This window comes from Phascolarctos cinereus, unplaced genomic scaffold, assembly GCF_003287225.1.
Source record: "Phascolarctos cinereus isolate Bilbo 61053 unplaced genomic scaffold, phaCin_HiC Scaffold_726;HRSCAF=1367, whole genome shotgun sequence".
Classification (NCBI taxonomy): domain Eukaryota; kingdom Metazoa; phylum Chordata; class Mammalia; order Diprotodontia; family Phascolarctidae; genus Phascolarctos; species Phascolarctos cinereus.
The window spans coordinates 160,888,778-160,906,525 of NW_027556098.1; positions in this window are offsets into that span (position 1 = coordinate 160,888,778).

The window sequence follows — 17,748 nt, forward strand, 5'->3', positions numbered from 1 at the left end:
AACTAGAGAGATTGGAACTCTCCCAACTCCTTAAAAGTAACAAATCTCAGAGCTAAGGCTCTAAGTCAATCAAACAGGCGAGGCTTTGGAAAATCCTAGGCTGGGTTGGTCTTGCTTAAAAGATCATTCTAGTACTCCAGATGAAAAGTGTGTTATGCCACCCAGTAAAGTCTAATCTTTGAGGTGGTAAAGAGTCTAGGGAGTCCAACATATTAACCTATACAGCAGAGATGCCACAACTTCAAAAGCGTCAAATAGTTGAGTGATCTGCTTGGCCCAGGATAGGAATAACCATCCCCAAAGATCAAGTAACCTGTCTGGTTAGCAGCCAGATATGCTACCAGGACACCCGTCTGACCTAGCCTAGCAGTGGATTTACCCTTCAAGCAGAGAAGCCATTGTCCATGAGGAGTTAAGACAATTGAACAGTAAAACAACTCACCCATTACTGATTCCATGCTCCATACCGAACTTTGAGGGGCCTTTCTGGAAAAAAAGAAAGGACATCAACGCCTTGTGCTTTTGACGTATTAAGTTGCTGTTGGCCACGTGTGTTCCCTGAATGAGAACCTTATTATCAGTGTACTTTAATTTCATCCCTACTCTTTGTTCCTCTAGGAACCTAATTTACTGATACAAGTAGGATTGGGGGAGGGGGAAATCAGAAGGAGTATTATACTATCATAAAATCTATATTGTGCAACAAGAATTCAAAGAATACAATTATAAACACTTAAAATATATAATAGACATACAATATCTAGAACAATATCACCAGTGATTGTATAGCAAAGGAGTGAGTTCCTACTGCAGCATAGGACTTAAAGTGCTGTATGTGGTACTTGAAATATGATCAAAATCCTTTTATTTATTGAGTTTGTGCTATCAACATTTCACCACTGGCGAAATTCAAGGGCACAGTGAAACGGAAGCAAAAAGAGCACTTGATGATTCTATTTCATCTCATTTATCCTTGTGAACATCTATGGAGTAGGGAGTAAAAAAAAAAAGGTAAACTTCATAGACTATCAGGAATAAGATTTTAGTGAAGGGAATAAGGATAATGTAATATCTCGGTATTTAAATGATGAAAAGAGTAGCAAAGAAGAGAACAAAAGGCAAGTTTTGGGATACAAAAACCCTCTGGGAGAAAGAATATGTTAATTTAAATTCCTACTGATGTTTAAATGACATTTTTTTAGAATATCTTTTGATGAGGGGATAGTTGGAAAGCAGGATGGCACTGGGTACCAGATATGGGGGTGGGAAGCAGTTATGATGGACAGGGGAAATTAAGCAGAAGAAGGAGAATCTGGTGGTGTCAAAGACAACTTTCTCCAACTTCATAATAGTGCCCTTGTTGTTCACTGTTAGTCAGTTGTTTCAGTTGCTTCTGGCTCTTGTAAGACTATTTAGGGTTTTCTTGGTAAAGATACTGAAGTGGTTTGCCATTTCCTTCTCCAGCTCATTTTATACATAAGTAAACTGAAACGAACAGGGTTAAGTGACTTACCCAAGGTTACACAGCTAGGAAGTATCTGAACCAGATTTGAATTCAGGACGCTCTATCCACTATGCCACCTCTGGGACAACCTTATTCTGATGTTCATAAGTTGTAGCTTCCAAGAGCTTTGATGAGTTTTTTTTTTACTTCTTTTTCCCCCCTAAAAATGCTAAGCAAAATGTCTACATTAATTTCATTTCCCATATAATTTTCCTGTCCTTGAAAGATGTAGTCATTCAATTACCCTAACGAATTCTCCTCCCTGTAGAACAAATCCATCCTCAATTAATATGATAGGCTTTTTAGGAAGCAGTGCTGTTTTTTCAGACCATTTTTTTAGGCTTTGAAGGAACCAGTAGGTAAGATTTAATGTTTAGGAGATAGTGCTGGATAGATATTGTCTGGATATTTTTAGTCCTAGCTCACTATATGAACTTGGGCAAGAAACTTAACGTATTTCTGCTTTAGCATCTCTATTTGTAAAGTTATGTTTTTTCTGTCTTTGCTCTACCTCTAATAACCCAAATAAAAATCTGACCCATCCTCAAGTCTTATCTCTCCCATGAAAGCAGAAAAGGAATATGATGAAATAGAAAGTATACCAATTAAATAGAAGGTCTGTATTATTGTCTCAGCTTTGCCAATTACTAGTTATATGCAAAAAAAAAGTCATTTAATACTTCTGAGACTGACACATAGTAAGCATTTAATTAATGCTTGTTCACTGGCTGACTCAGTAGGGCTGAGTTTTTAAAACTCTCCATTGGCCATAATATTGGGCATAATGCCCTGCCTGCCCTTCAGGTAAGTGAGGGAATGAATGACATTCAACTCTCTTGAATCATAGTTACCTCCCTGACCCACTTCATCTAGGCCTGGCTTTAGCAATACTTTACTTCATTTTTCAGGCAACTTTTCACGTGATAACTTGTCACCCCACTGAGATTATACTATTAAGCTATAATTAAATAAATTATATAACTTTTCAAACAAATATATCCATCCCTTACTGTTACTCACCTACATATACTATTTCCTTGCACTAGAATGTGAGTTACTTGAGAGACTGGCTTTGCTTTTATATTTCTGTTTCCTTCACTTACCACAGCACCTGACACACAGTAAGCAAATAATATTTTTTCATTAATTCATTGATTTATATATCTATTAGTAAATAGGTAGCAGTAATAGTTCCTTGATTGAGCAAGTCCATCTTTGAAACTGATCCAGCTGATCTCTGGAAGTAGGTTGGGGGCTTTTATCCTAAAGAACACTCGCTAGGGAAAATTATTGCTAAAATATATGGGAAGACTTCATCCATAGTATTCAAAAGCAAATATAAAATCCTTTCCAGCTGAGACCAACTAAGAATGATTTCACCTGTGAAAAATAATTGAGGGAAACTTGGCAAAAGAAGATTAGGAACTTATGATGTAAATCTGTGTGTGAACACAACTACGGGGCTTTTGACCAGAAAGCTCTACCTAGAATACAAATAGTTTATAAGGTGTGAGCCAGAGAGGAGTAACTCTTTGATTTTTTCTGGTTTCCTAGCTACAAAACTGAGGTGAGCTCTCCTGTCATCAGCTGGAAATGATTTCTGATGACAGCAATTATATAAATATCACCATGCCCTGTTATCTTATCAGATTTTTTTCTTTCTTTCAGAGTCTCAGAATCATCTTTCTGGGATACTGGATTACTTGAGATAAAAGGAAGGCTTAGAAATATTACCACAACAAAAAAAACACAAAGATGTTTCAGCACCTGGTTTTATAACATCAAATCCAAATAGAGACTGTTTTAAAGGTTACACGAGAATATAAGCAAAGTCAGTGCACTCATATCATTTCCACTAGTGTCACATTTTGACCCAATAATAATGATAGCCATGCTTTAAGGAGACCCCAGACAATGACTGATTCATACATCACAGTCTGTATCTTACTCAAAATGCAAGGTCACTAAGATGTGTGCTGCAATACCTTTTAACACATATCAGGATGAGCACCTAGAATCTTACCAACAAAAGATTTAACCAAAAAAAAAAATACTGCCTTTTGAGTAATAATTCAAACATCCTTGAGTGGGATTTAAAAGTTAGACCAAGTACTTAATATAGAGAGTGTCTGACTGAAACATGTTCTGGGAATAAGTGACAGTCTCTAGAATATCCTCCGGCTACACAATCAAGTGGGACTGACCACCATATGTTTTGTGTTCCTGGGGAAATAAAGAGGTGGTAAATGCAAAGAAAATGATATATTCATTCTTTTCTCATCAAAGAATATTATAAGTTCACAAAGGTACACACACACAAACACACAGTCAACCAATCAATAAACATTTATTAAGTATCTATTATCCACCAGGAATACGGGGATACAAAAACACACAAAAGACAGTCACTGCCCTCAAAGAACTTACAGTCTAATGGGGGAGAAAACATCCAAAACAATATATACAATCAAACTATATACAGGATAAATAGGAAATAATTGACAGACAGAAGGCAATAGAATTAAGAAGGATTGCGGAATGCTTCCTGCAAAAAGTGGTACTTTAGTTGGAACTTAAAGGAAGCCAGAGAGATCAGTAGTTATAATAGGGAGAGCATTTCAGGAATAGAGGACAGCCAGAGGCAATGCTTGGTGCCAAGAGATGGAATATCTTGACCATGGGACAGTCAGGAAGCCAGTGTCACTTGATTGAAGAGTATGTGTTGGGGAGTAAGGTGTAAGAAAACTGGAAGGGAAGGAGGGGAATAAGGTTATAAAGGTCTTTGAATGCCAGACAAAGGATAAGATCAAATAGAAAGCAACTAGAGATTTTTTTTAGAAGAGAGGTAACACTTAAATCCTACCACACATTTAAAGAACAATTTATTCCAATAATGTATAATGTATTTGGAAAAATAGGCAAAGAAGGAATCCTACCAAATTCCTTTTACAACACAACTATGGTACTGATATCTAAAGCAGGAAGAGCAAAAACAGAGAAAGAAAACTATAAAACAGCTTCCCTAATGAACATTGATGAAACAATTTTAAATAAAATACCAGCAAGGAAATTATAGCAATATATCACAAAGATCATACACTACAAGCAGGTGAGATTTATACTAGGAATGTAGAACTGGTTCAATATTAGGAAAACTGTCAGCATAACTGACCACATCAATAACAAAACCAATAAAAATCATATGATTATCTCAAAAGATGCATAAAAAACTTTTAACAAAATATAGTAGTCATTCCTATTTAAAAATACTAGAAATTATAGAAATAAATTGGGATTTTCTTTAGATGATAAGTAGTATCTCTCTAAAACCATCAACAAACATTTGGAATGGGGATAAGCTAGAAGCCTTCCTATAACATGACAGGTGAAGCAAGGATTCCCATTATCACTTCCATTATTTAGTATTGTTCTAGAAATGCTAACTATAGCAATAAGAAAAGAAAAAGAAATTGAAGGAATTAGAATTAGTGATGAAGAAATAAAACCATCACTCTTTGTAGATGATATTACGGTATACTTAGAGAATCCTAATGAATCAATTAAAAAAACTACTTGAAATAATTACTTCAGCAAGTTTTCAAACAAGTTTAAACAAACTTTAGCAAACTTTCAGGATATAAAATAAACCCACACAATTAATTAGCATTTTGATATGTTATCAACAAAGCCCAGCATGAAGAGATAGAGAAATTCCACTTAAAACAAGTGCAGACAATATGAAATACTTGGGAGTCTGCCTGCCAAGACAAACCCAGGAACTACATGAACACAATTACAAATCACTTTTCACACAAAATCAGATCTAAACAATTGGAGAAATAATAATTGCTCATGGGTAGGCTAAGTCAATATAATAAAAATGACAATTCTGTCTAAATTAATTTACTTCTTCAGTGCCATACCAATCATATTACCAAAAAATATAGAGCTGGAGAAAAGTCATAAAAAATTCAGATAGAAAAAGAGAAAAGGTCTAGAATATCAAGGGAATCATTGAAACATGTAAAGGTAGATGTACTAGCAATACCACATCACAAATTGTATTACAAAGCAGTAATCATGAAAACAACCTTGTTCTAAGAAATAGAGTGACGGATCAGTACAATAAATTAGGTGCACAATACACAGTAGTAAATGACCATAGAAATCTAGTGTTTGAAAAAATTAAAGATCCAAGATTTTGGCACAAGAAGTCACTATTTGACAAAAATTGCTGAGGAAACTGGAAAACAGTTTGGGATAAACTAGGTATAGACCAACATCACACACAAAATACCAAGATAAGATTTAGACATAATGGGTAATGTCATAAGCAACTTAAGGGAGTGTAGGATATTTTACCTGTCAGATTTATCAATAAGGGAAGAATGAAACAAGAGGATAGAAAGCATTATGGGATGTAAAATGGGTAATTTTGATTACATCAAATTAAAAAAGGATTTGCACAAACAAAATTAATATAGCCAAGATTAGAAGGAAAACAGAAAACTTGGGGAAATTCTTATAGCAAGTATCTCTATTATTTCTCAAATATATAGAATTTTCAAAGAATTTAGTCAAATTTTTATAAGGATATGAGTCATTCCTCAATTGATTAATGGTCAAAGGATATGAATAAACATTTTTCAGAAGAAGAAATCAAAGCTATCCTTAGTCATATAAAAATGTTCCAAATCACTATGGATTAGAGAAATGATACTCAAAATATATCTGACTTAATACCTAATACCTATCAGATTGGCTAAGATGTAGAAAAGGAAAATGACAAATGTTGAAGGGGATATGGAAAAATAGGGACAGTGATGCATTGTTGGTGGAGTTGCAAATTGATCCAACCATTTTAGAGAGAATTTGGAAACATGCCAAAAGAGCTATAAAACTGTACATACATTTTGACCCAGCATTATCATTACTATGTCCATATCCCAAAGAGATAAAAGAAAAATGAAAAAAAAGTTTGTGAGCAAAATATTTATGGCAGCTCTTTTTGAAGTGGCAAAGAATTGGAAATTGAGGGCATACTCATCAATTGACAAATGGCATTTATGTTGTCATAAACGATTATGATGGAATATTATTGTGCTATAAGAAAGGATAAGTAGGATGGTTGTAGAAAAACCTGAGAAGACATATATGAACTGAAGATAAGTGAAATGAGCAGAATGAGAATAACATTGTACACAGTAACAGTAATTCTGTAATGACGATTAACTGTGAATAACTTAGCTATTCTGATCAATGCAATGATTCAAGTAAATTCTGAAAAACTTTTGACAAAAAATGCTATCTCCAGAAAAAGAACTGATGGAGTCTGAATGCAGATTGAAACATACTTTCTTAAGTTTCTTTATTGTCTTGGTTTTTGTTTGTTTTTTGGTCTGTGTTTTCTTTTACAACATAGCTAATATGGAAATATTTTTTTATGACTGAACAGGTAGAATCTACATCAAATTGCTTACCTTCTTCTAGAGGGGTCAGGGTAGGAAAGAAGGGAGAGAATATGGAACTCAATTTTTTTTTAAATGAATGTTAATTTTTTGTTTACATGCAATTAAAAATAAAATAAAAATTTGATTTAAAAAAAAATTAGTAGTCCCAAGTCAAGGGATACAATGCTAAGAAATTATAGCAGGGATTCTTAGCCTGGGATCTACATAACTACAAGCATCCTATGGATAGATTTCATGCAGTTTTGAATTCAAATAGGAAAATCATTACATATGTATTTCATTAACCTTTGTTTTCCTTTTCAAAAGTGTGTAGTTTATTTAAAATAAAACATTTAAAAGCATTTAAAAACATTATTTTAAGAAGGAGTGCATAGGCTTCACCAGAATGCCAACAGGCTCCATGACATTAAAACTCAAACAAACACATACACAAAAACTAAAGAACCCCATCTAAAGAAAAGAGTGGACTTCTTGAATAATCTAACTTTTGGAGAAAGAAAATTGTTCCCAGTTGCCCATAAAACAGAAAAACAGTAGATGTTAAGACCAAGACTCAGGAGTGAGGGAGGGCAAGAGATGATGCTCTATTTGTGGGGAGCTAGACTTTGAGGCAATGATCTGTGTGGGGGACTATACTAAATGTTGAGGACTGAAGTGAGGCATAGCCCCAGAAATCTCATCATCTTTGCCTTTCTGCCTTCAGTCAAATATCAACAATGTGACCACCTGCAGAGATGCTAAAGCTGCTCCCATAGTCTTTTGGTGTCTTCTCAGGTGGCCCTCCCTTTCAAGGATGGAGTGGGAAAGACTAAAGCTATGGCAGGGATAGCATTTGGGTTTCTTCCTGCATCTCTGGGTCTTTGGACATGATTAATATTCATCATGCTGCTTTTTTTTTTACAAAAATAACTGTGTGTCTGTGTGTATATGTGTGCATGTGTATGTTGTGTAAAATAACCCATGCATTATTCAACTATTCTACTATAATAGGCTGCTATCTCAATATGATTGGTACTTATTTCTCACCCTCCACATTAATAGTATGATCTTAGACTACAAGTTACACTACAGTTGATTCAATAAATGGTTTTATATTTCCAAAATCAGAGAACATTTCTAATTAGAACCAATATCTCTCTCATGATATGTAAACAAGGTCATATAAAACAAAAAGAATTTCCAGACCAGTTGTAAATCATTTGTGAAAAAAAAATAGTTCAAGATTCGTTCCTCACTCCCTCTGTTTCATTTCTTTTGAGAGGATAAAAAACTTTCTGGCAAAAATCAAATTTGTACATGACAGCTAGTTGAGCTCAGAGGTCAGAGGATGGATTTGGCCTGCTTCAGAACATTCCCTTCTATTCAATCTTACCTAGCGTCCACCCACCAGGTAGGATTTGAAGTAGAAGCTGCCCTGGTTTGGAAACGACAAATGTTTGAGAATAATAAAAGCTGCTCATATTCAGCCACACTCAATGCAATTTGCCAATTTTAAAACTGTACTTCTACATAGCAGCTCAGGTTGGAAAGTGCTTTTGGAACAATTTCTTTATTTCCTTGGCCATGACTGGGGGAACAATGCATTGAGACCGTTCTTAAAGGAAGAGAGGATAAATTTTCACAAATGACTAAAAGATTGCTCAGATAAGCCTAAAGCTAATGTCACTGAACACCAATATCTCTGTCAAGCTTTTAAGTTCTTGATGACTTCACTAGTGTGTAAAATTTTAGTTACAATTTAATTTTCAATTACAGCTTAGAGTACTTCCTTTGGCAAGGAAGGGAAAAAAAGGGAAGGGGAGGGCAGGGAAAATTGGAAAAACCTGGAAAGACTCGTATGGTCTGATGCTGAATGACATGAGCAGAACCAAGAGAACGTTGTACAGAATAACAGCCACATTGTGTGATGACTAGTATTGATAACCTTAACCCTCCCCAGCAATACAAGGTTCTAAGACATATCCAGAGGCCTTGCAATGGAAAATGCTATCCACATCCATCCAAAGAAAGAACTATGGAAGTTAAATTGCTACTTTTTTCTCTTCTGTTGAGCTGTGTTTCCTCTTTCTGATGGTTCCTCCTATTGATTTTAATTTTTACTTACAACATCACTAATGTGAACATATGTTTAATAGGAATGTAAATGTATAGCCTATATCAGTTTGTGAGCCATCTTGGGAAGGGTGGTGGGGAGGAAGTGGGAGAAAAAATTTTAAACTCAAAACTATATAGAAGTGATTATTGATAAATCAAAATAAATTAATAAAATTTAAAAATTTAAAAATTAACATAGTACTAAAATGACAAAATGTTGACTAATGAAGTCTTCACACACATTTCTTTTTCACTGGTTGAAAATCCAACAGTGTTTCTTTTAATAAGAGAAATGCTTTTGTGACAAAGGATAAAATCATACATTAAAAAAATGCTACCAGAAAGAGAGATTATTTAAGAAATTCTAGGATACACAGGACTGCATTAATTCCTTCCCCAGAACATTTCTGTAGTATCTTTCCCGTTTCTTTTCCTCAAGACTTGATTGTCTACAACTCCCTAACCCTCTCAGATCATGAATGCTATTTCCACCTCTTAAGGGCCATTTCCCACTAATGGCCGTGGCTCAGGTGGTATATATTTCCTTCAAACCTGAGCTATGTGGACCTTAGGAATACTCTGAATCTTCATCTGGTTCCCATCAACCCAGGGCTAAGGAATTTAGAACTTCCCTTCTCTCCTGAACAGACGGTGACTTTATTAAACGGATGTTTGTTTTCAGAGGATTTTGGTATCACTGGAATTCAGAAAAAAAGAGAAAGTACGCTTATATGCCAGGGGAGCCAAAATTTTTAAAAAGCACACAGTATCTAGAGGGAAATTACATTTTCATCAGTAATCATAAACAGGAGAAAACCTAGCTGAGGGATATGAGTAAAAACTCTTTGTGGAATTCATTAGATGAACCCCCATAGAATTGGATTTATGTGCTATAGTGTTATTATTTTATAAGGCAAGAACTGTGAACTAATTTGGCTTTCCACCTGCAGCCTACATGGGTTTTCTGATTTTTAACATACTGAAGAGTAAGCGCCAGGTATTGCATTATCATCAAGAGAATCGGTCTAGTTTTGATGAGAGTTCTCTCCTGTAACTCACTTCCACATAAAATAATTGGGAGAAGCAAACACATGTCAAACACCACTGTGCACGGAGTGCCCTTCAGTGGCAATACTAAGGATGCTAATTGGTATGAAGAAAAGTCCTGATTCAGAGTAGCTAAACTTCAGGATGGAATAAAGACTATTTTAAGTATGTGTAAACCTGCCCTCTTGTCAATCAATTTCTGTTGAACATTTTCTGATCTATAATGCCATGATTTAAGAATTCAGAATTAGACAAAGATGAAAAGGGCAGAAATTCATTGAATTTTAAAAATTCATCTCATTGTTGTTTCTGACTTGTTTTCATTTGCTCATTTCAGTTCCCTCCACAAAGGCAAAGATGATAAAAAGTACAATTTCAATCCTTTATTTTCCTTAGGTTTCATCTAAGTGAGTACTTCTTTGCATCATACTATTTTTTTGGCTACTCAGAGGTGCAACGATAAGTTGTATTATTCATGTGGTTTTCTGCAAACAAAAGAACAAATATGTCATGTGGATTCATATTTGGGGAAAGAGCATCTAATAATGTGTCCTATTCTTTTGAGATTAAAAAAAGGAAACAAGATTTCCAGTGTCAGCCAGCCATCTACCACCAGAAGAAATATTTCCTGCCCAGTGGTAGCCAAAATGACCTTCCTCTCTATCAAATCATCACCTAGGGAGATGTTCTAAGTTACCCTGCACCAGTAAGGAAATTGACAAAGGAGGGGGCCTTCCCACCCACTGACTCTGGCCCAGAGTCAATCTACCAAGGTCTGTGTAAAATCACAGAATCACAGAGCATAAGAGTAGCAGCAGGATCATTTCGAATTCTGATTGTCTGTGAAAGGACAATAGAGGAAGAGGTGGCTGGGAATATCTGATTTAACAGTGGGAGATCAGAAGACCCCTCACACTTATGGCTTAGTAAACTACTCAGTTTGCCAAGTGTGAATATCTGTGATACACACACACCCATATCATATACATGTATACATTTACATATCATACAAAGACATGTATATATGCAGTGTGTATATGTCATGATATAAATCTCTCCTAACTTCCTGTTATTATGTTGCCATCAACCAGCTGATGATGCACTGTCTTCTGGGCTACCCACACCTCAACCAAGAATTGGAGAAAGGATCATAGCCTAGGGTCAAAATGGACTTTGAAGCAACTGTCCAGATGACTGGTTGGTTATTCATTTCCAGAATTATAACTAGGCCATTAGTACAATTCTCTACTTTATAACTCTAAAGACATTTGAGGGCAGCTAGGTGGTGCAGTGGATAGAGCACTGGCCCTGGAGCCAAGAGGACCTGAGTTCAAATCCGGCCCCAGATCAAACACTTGACACTTACTAGCTGTGTGACCCTGGGCAAGTCACTTAACCCTAATTGCTGAAAAAAAAGAAACTTATATTTTACTAATAGAGGGGCACAAAATAATTTGTAGGTAAAAAAGATGGAGTGAAGGGAAAGATGACACCTAATCTGAGAGAGCTGGAGCAAAAATCAGAAAAAATCTTTTTAGGCAATGGCATTTTTTTTTTGGAGAAGCAATTGGGGTTAAGTGACTTACCAGAGTCACATAGCTAGTGTCAAGTGTCTGAGACCAGATTAGACTCTTGATTCCAGGGCTGGTACTCTATCTACTTCAGCACCTACTTGCCCTAATGGCACCTAGTGTGAGCCTTGAGGAAACTAGGAATTCCAAGAATCAGAGATGAAGAGGGAGAGAATTACAGGTAGAAAGAACAGCTTGTGCAAAGTCATGGGAGGCATCAAATGATCAAGAGTATCAAGAAGAGGCATTATGCCTCTTCTCTGAAGACCTAATACTCTGTTCTCATGAGTCACGTGAATAAGAAGGAAGGGTTTCTGAATCAGAACCAAGAAGTTGTCTCTCCCAAACTTGATTGTGATAAAACTAAGAAAAAATGGGCCATAACTGGTTATGCACATGAATACATTATTAAACTCTCACTAATCTTTTAATCTGTTTAATTAAAAAACCTTAAATTAAAATTTAGAAGAAACTCCCCCATTAACCACAACAGTGGAACAAGCCATTATCATCAGATCATGAAGCTACATCTCTTTTCTCCCTTGTCACAATTCAGGCAATCAAGTACTTTGACTGATTGGAACTTCTTAGGTTCTTTCTAATTGCATAAAGAAACTGAGTTTGATTTGTCTGTTCTGTGATAATTGCACTGGTATTATGTTAAAAAGGTGATAAAGCATATTGTGTGGAACACACAATAATTAATATCTGAGTAGATTCTAGTAGTGGAATGAATTGATTAACTATGTAAAAGGGTGTTGTTTTGATCTGTTTTTTAAAAAAAATTAAAAATTTAAGTGGCCTGATCGGATGTGAGTACTGGAAAAGGTAATTTCTGAAACTTGTTATTTTACTAATAAATAGATGCTTCAGCACTTCAAAATATCCATGATTTTATCATTGTTTTTACACCTCTAACCCATGCATAAAAAATCAATTGATCAACTTGTAATTGACTTCTGGGGGATAAGCTTCTCCAAATTTAGCTAGGTTTATTCTCCAATGATAATGGAGTCACTCTTAAAGGCTTCATAGATTTATAGGTCTGTTACAGTATAACTAGGAATTCTGGTTCCTAGAACACATGAAGATTGGGGTGAAAGGAAGAGACTTGGGGGGGAAGCCCCAGGGAGAGACCACAATGGTACTGTTGAAGAAGTTGACATACAGAGAGGAAAGAGGGCAGGTACAGACGTGTGAAAAAAATTTTTCTAGGGCATGGAAAGGCCTTAGGATCCTACTTCTGCAATTCTGTACCCTTTACTTTCCTCATGCTGTAGATGGCTTTCATGTGAGCTACTTTCAAATGAGGGGAAAGGGCAATGCATTTTCTAAAGGGTGTGACCTATCCCCATCCCCCCACCCCCCAGGGAAAGAAAGAGGTGGCAGGGAAAGGCGTGACAGTAAGAGAAGATTCACTGGTAGTCATCTCACTTTACCTTAGGCTGCAGATAGAACATGTGATAGATATAAAGTGTGGTCATTGGGCCCAGGAGAATGGCTATTTTTAGCTATTCTTTTCATGCTGCTGTCTCTTATCGAGTTATCACAGTCCTGAGCTGCATTTTGTGAGGGATAGAGAAGGAATAAGGAAAAGGCAGTCTCACTTTAGTCTGTCCCCATCAGGTCCATAGCTGAGAAAGGACTTTGATCAGCTAGAAGTAAGTAAAAGAGAGCAAAGAGCATGGTGAAGGGCCCTGAGCACATAGCATAGGAGGACTGGTTGAAGTAACCGTCCACATTTCACCTGAAAAAGGGGAAATTCAGTCTTCAAGGATTTCAAAGGCTGCCTTTAAATTCAAAGGAGGGATGACATTTATTCTGTTTGGTCCCAAGGGAGACAACCAGGAACAATGGGTAGAGAATACAAAGAAGCCAGTTTAAGCTTGACAATAAGAAAACTTCTGAACAATTAAAACTATTTGAAAGTGTGGAATTCCTGTAGAAGTGGATTGGATATTAGGTGACCACATATATAGAATGGACTAGATAAGGTTCTTTCTAACTCTCAAAATCTGTGTTTGACTGAATGGATGCATTACTGTTCAAAAAGTTGATATATAACATTATCACCTAGGAATTAATACTGTCATTGTGACTAACCCCCCTCAGCAGCTAGCTGGCTTGATCAGCTTTGACATTCTGTAAAGATCATCCTTACATTAGGTGAGGATTTCAGCTAGATGATTTCTAGGTCTCTCTATAACTTTGAGGTCCTGGTTTGGTCCCTCTCCAACTGGTATCCTCACTGTGTTCCACTGAATGTGCATTCCTAATGTATGAAATCATCACAAGCATAGAGAGATGGCAAGTTAAGTGCCAGCAAAGTGTTCCTACAAAATTCTCTTTTAATGTAGACTTAAATTAAAACAGGAACAGCTCAGGGGCCAAAGAGTAGTAAACAGGAACTTTTGGGGTAACTTGCTTTTACAAAGAGCATTGCATACTTTAGAAAACTGTGATCATCTATGATTTCAGACAACTACGCAATTGTCTCGAAGAAGTAAATCAAGAGAGTTTTAAAATGGCACTTAAAGAAAATCTGTGAAAAAAACATTTACAAAAATGAAGTTGTTAGCTTTTCTATTTTTTCCCTTTTTAAAAAAATCCTTCTCTCTGTAATTCAGGCCATTTTGATCCTACCTAACATGATCTTATTTGATTCTCCCATTGCAGAAGGTTAAGGTTAATAATAAGATAGATTGTCTGGATTGAAAGAAACTAAAATATTGAACCAAAATACCTTTCTTGATTAAATCTGCTTCTAGGTTTTAACCGAAGAATTGTTGACCATGGAGTACTGCTGCATAGCTAGCCAGCTAGGGATTTGTATGTGAATATACACATATATGTATATAATCATATATATACATATTCATATACATATATATATATAGTATTTTGTATACACATGTGTATATGTATGGGTGTATACATGTACATATACACAAATATCTCACACATACATGTTTGTGAGTGTGTGCATGTGTGTGTGTGTGTATAAAATATGGTCAATAAATGTTCATGGATATTTGGAAATTGGAAATAGGAATCCTTGATCTCAATCGTAACTTTACATGATTCTCCTCCTAGAAACATATTCTGGTAATAGAAATAGGCTGTACTGTACCTAGAAAATCATACTTTTCTCTTCACTGGGTCTTTGCAACATCTGGCTTTATAAGTCCTCTTCTCTTGTGTTCACCAATCCATCAACTTTGTCTAAGACCTGGTTAGAGACCTTCACCTTTTGAAGGTGGATTTCATTTGGAGGAAGAATTAATAACACTTGAAGCCAAGTCTCATGAAAAAGATGAATGATCAAGCCTGGGAATGCTATTTCAATTCATTTCGTGCCTACACGTTTTATAAACCATCTGCTATGTGTATGACACTAAGCTAGGTACCAAAGATACAAAGACAAATATAGAACAGGTTGTGGCCCCAAGGAACTTACATTTGACTGGTTAAATACAATAGGAACTTTTTATTGTTTTTGTTCAGTCATTTTGGTTGTGTCTGACTGTGACCCCATTTGGGAATTTCTTGGCAAAGAAATTGAAGTGGTTTGCCATTTAATTCTCCTGATTATTTTACAGATGAGGAAATTGAGCCAAACAGGGTTAACTGACTTGCCCAGGGTCACACAGCTGATAAGTGTCTGAGGCCTGATTTTATGTGTCTTCTTGACTTTAGGCCAAGCACTCTGTCCACTGCAATAACTAGCTGTCCCATTACCTGCACAAATAAGTAAATACAAGCTATTTGTAGAAGAACACTAATGATTGGGGGAATCATAAAAAGGATCAAAATGAATCCCTATTTTAAAATAACAAGACTCTTTTTCTTTGTAAATTAGATCAGAAAGTTATTCCAAAGGAACACTTAATAATATTTAAATTAATGACTATGTAATTTGAGTACATAGTTTCCTGCCATATATGTCTTCAAGTATAACACTAATTTATATATGTAAGTGCTGGCATACATTATAAACATATATATATATATATATATGTATATATGTATATATGTATGTATACACATACACATACATGTGTATATACAAAGTATATATACATATATGTACATATACATATATGTGTCTATAGTCATATTTACACACAGGTGTGTACATGCTTCTGGATACACACATATGCATACATTTTGTTACCCACATTTACTGATTTTGTCATATGGAAGCAAGATATAGACTGCAAGTCTTTGAAGAATTAAAAATTAATATCCCACAAAGGGAAATGAGAAGGTGAATGGTACATGGTGGATAGGGTATGAATCGGCTACAAGATATAGATAATGAGGAACTTTCATTACTGGAAAATTTTTTTAAGGGAATGTATGATAGGAAGAGAAGATGGGCTAGTCAAGTGTCAAGTGATGTTGTTCTAAGTTACTTTGCCGATAGCCATGCAATGTCAAGAAAAAAATTGAAGAAAGCCACAAGTACATTGAATGAGCCCCTGTGACCAGTTTATGGAAAACTATGAACATGGGTTGTGCAAGATTAACAGAAATGGAAATGTTATGATCTCCTTTGTTGATGAGACCTCTCAAGTTTATAAAGTTGGATTTATTTAGCTGTTTGAGTAATTTCATTACTTTGTAGTTACACTGCATGTTTGTACTCTTAAATGTATCTTGACTCCTCAGATACAGATTATAATCTTCTTAAAGGAAAGGACTGCTTTTTCACTCTATTTCTAGATACCACAATATAACACATTCTATTTCCTAGATATAACCTTTGGCCCAAATCATCTTCCCCAAAAACTCTATGATCATGGAGACCTGAATTTGATTATGGAGACTGACCTAAAGGGGTTATTTTCTCTCTTTGGATTATTTGCTCTACACCTGGAATTACTGTGGTGAAATTCCCTAATATACTATTGATATAGATCATTTCCAGTGTTGCTTAAATATGAGTAATAGGGTCCCTAGCTCCTATACAAGCACTGAAGATGCTAAATAGAGATATGCCATAGTTTGCCTCAGAAAACATGCATAAGATACAAAGAAATCGCTGGAACCAATTTTTAAAAAGTGTAGAGAACACAGACAGCTCCTCAGAGTATATCTCACTCAGAGAAGGAAGATGCTACTGGGGTAAAACCCTGACAATTTTATGAAAAGTCCTTTCTCTCACATCATACATACTCCTTCTACAATAATAGGGCTACCTTGCAATTCAGACTACCGCAAAGCATAACAATACTTTTATTGGGGGGATCACTGAGGCAATATTCTGACTCAAATCTATTTTGTTCAAGGAACTCATTAATGGCTTGCCATTATACTACACAGAAACTATGTGAAATTCTTTCCTCTTTCCCCTAGAAGCACATTGGGACAGGGAAATTCCTCTCTCTAGGAAGCCTAATGTTCAAATTCTTCAACTCAAGAACCATTGAACTTGAGATTTATTACATATGAAGCCACTGGTAAGACTAGGATTCCACTTTCTGACTCAGGATCAACACACATGTATTCTTCCATCATGTCTTTCTCCAGAAATTGCTCAGTATCCCAGTTGTTAACATTTATTATGTTGAGAAATGCTTTTCTATAGTTTTTGTATCTAAGATCAACTGTAATCATATATCTACCACTGCCATGTGCTTCTGCTACATGTTCTTATAGTTGTACTATGGAAGAAGGGACAAGTGAACAAGGCAAAGAAGAAAAAATTTCTATTTCTGAATGTGATTTCTGAAAGGTGATATTATGTCCTTACCCCCTCTTCTTCCCTACAACACAGTCAGTAAGTAGTGTCTTTGGGGTCATTACACATAAAAGTCTGGAATTTTGCAGATCATGGAATCATAGATTTAGATCTGGAATGAACTTTAAAGACTATAAAATCTCATAGTCTCATGAAGTTAGAAGTGGAAGGAACATTAAAAGTTATCACATCTAACTCCCTCACTTTTCAAATGAGGCAACTGAGATTCAGTGATATTAGGTGACTTGCCCAGGGTCACACAACTAGTAAGTCTGTGAGAGAGGATGTAAACTAGAGGCTTCTGACTCTATGTCTAGT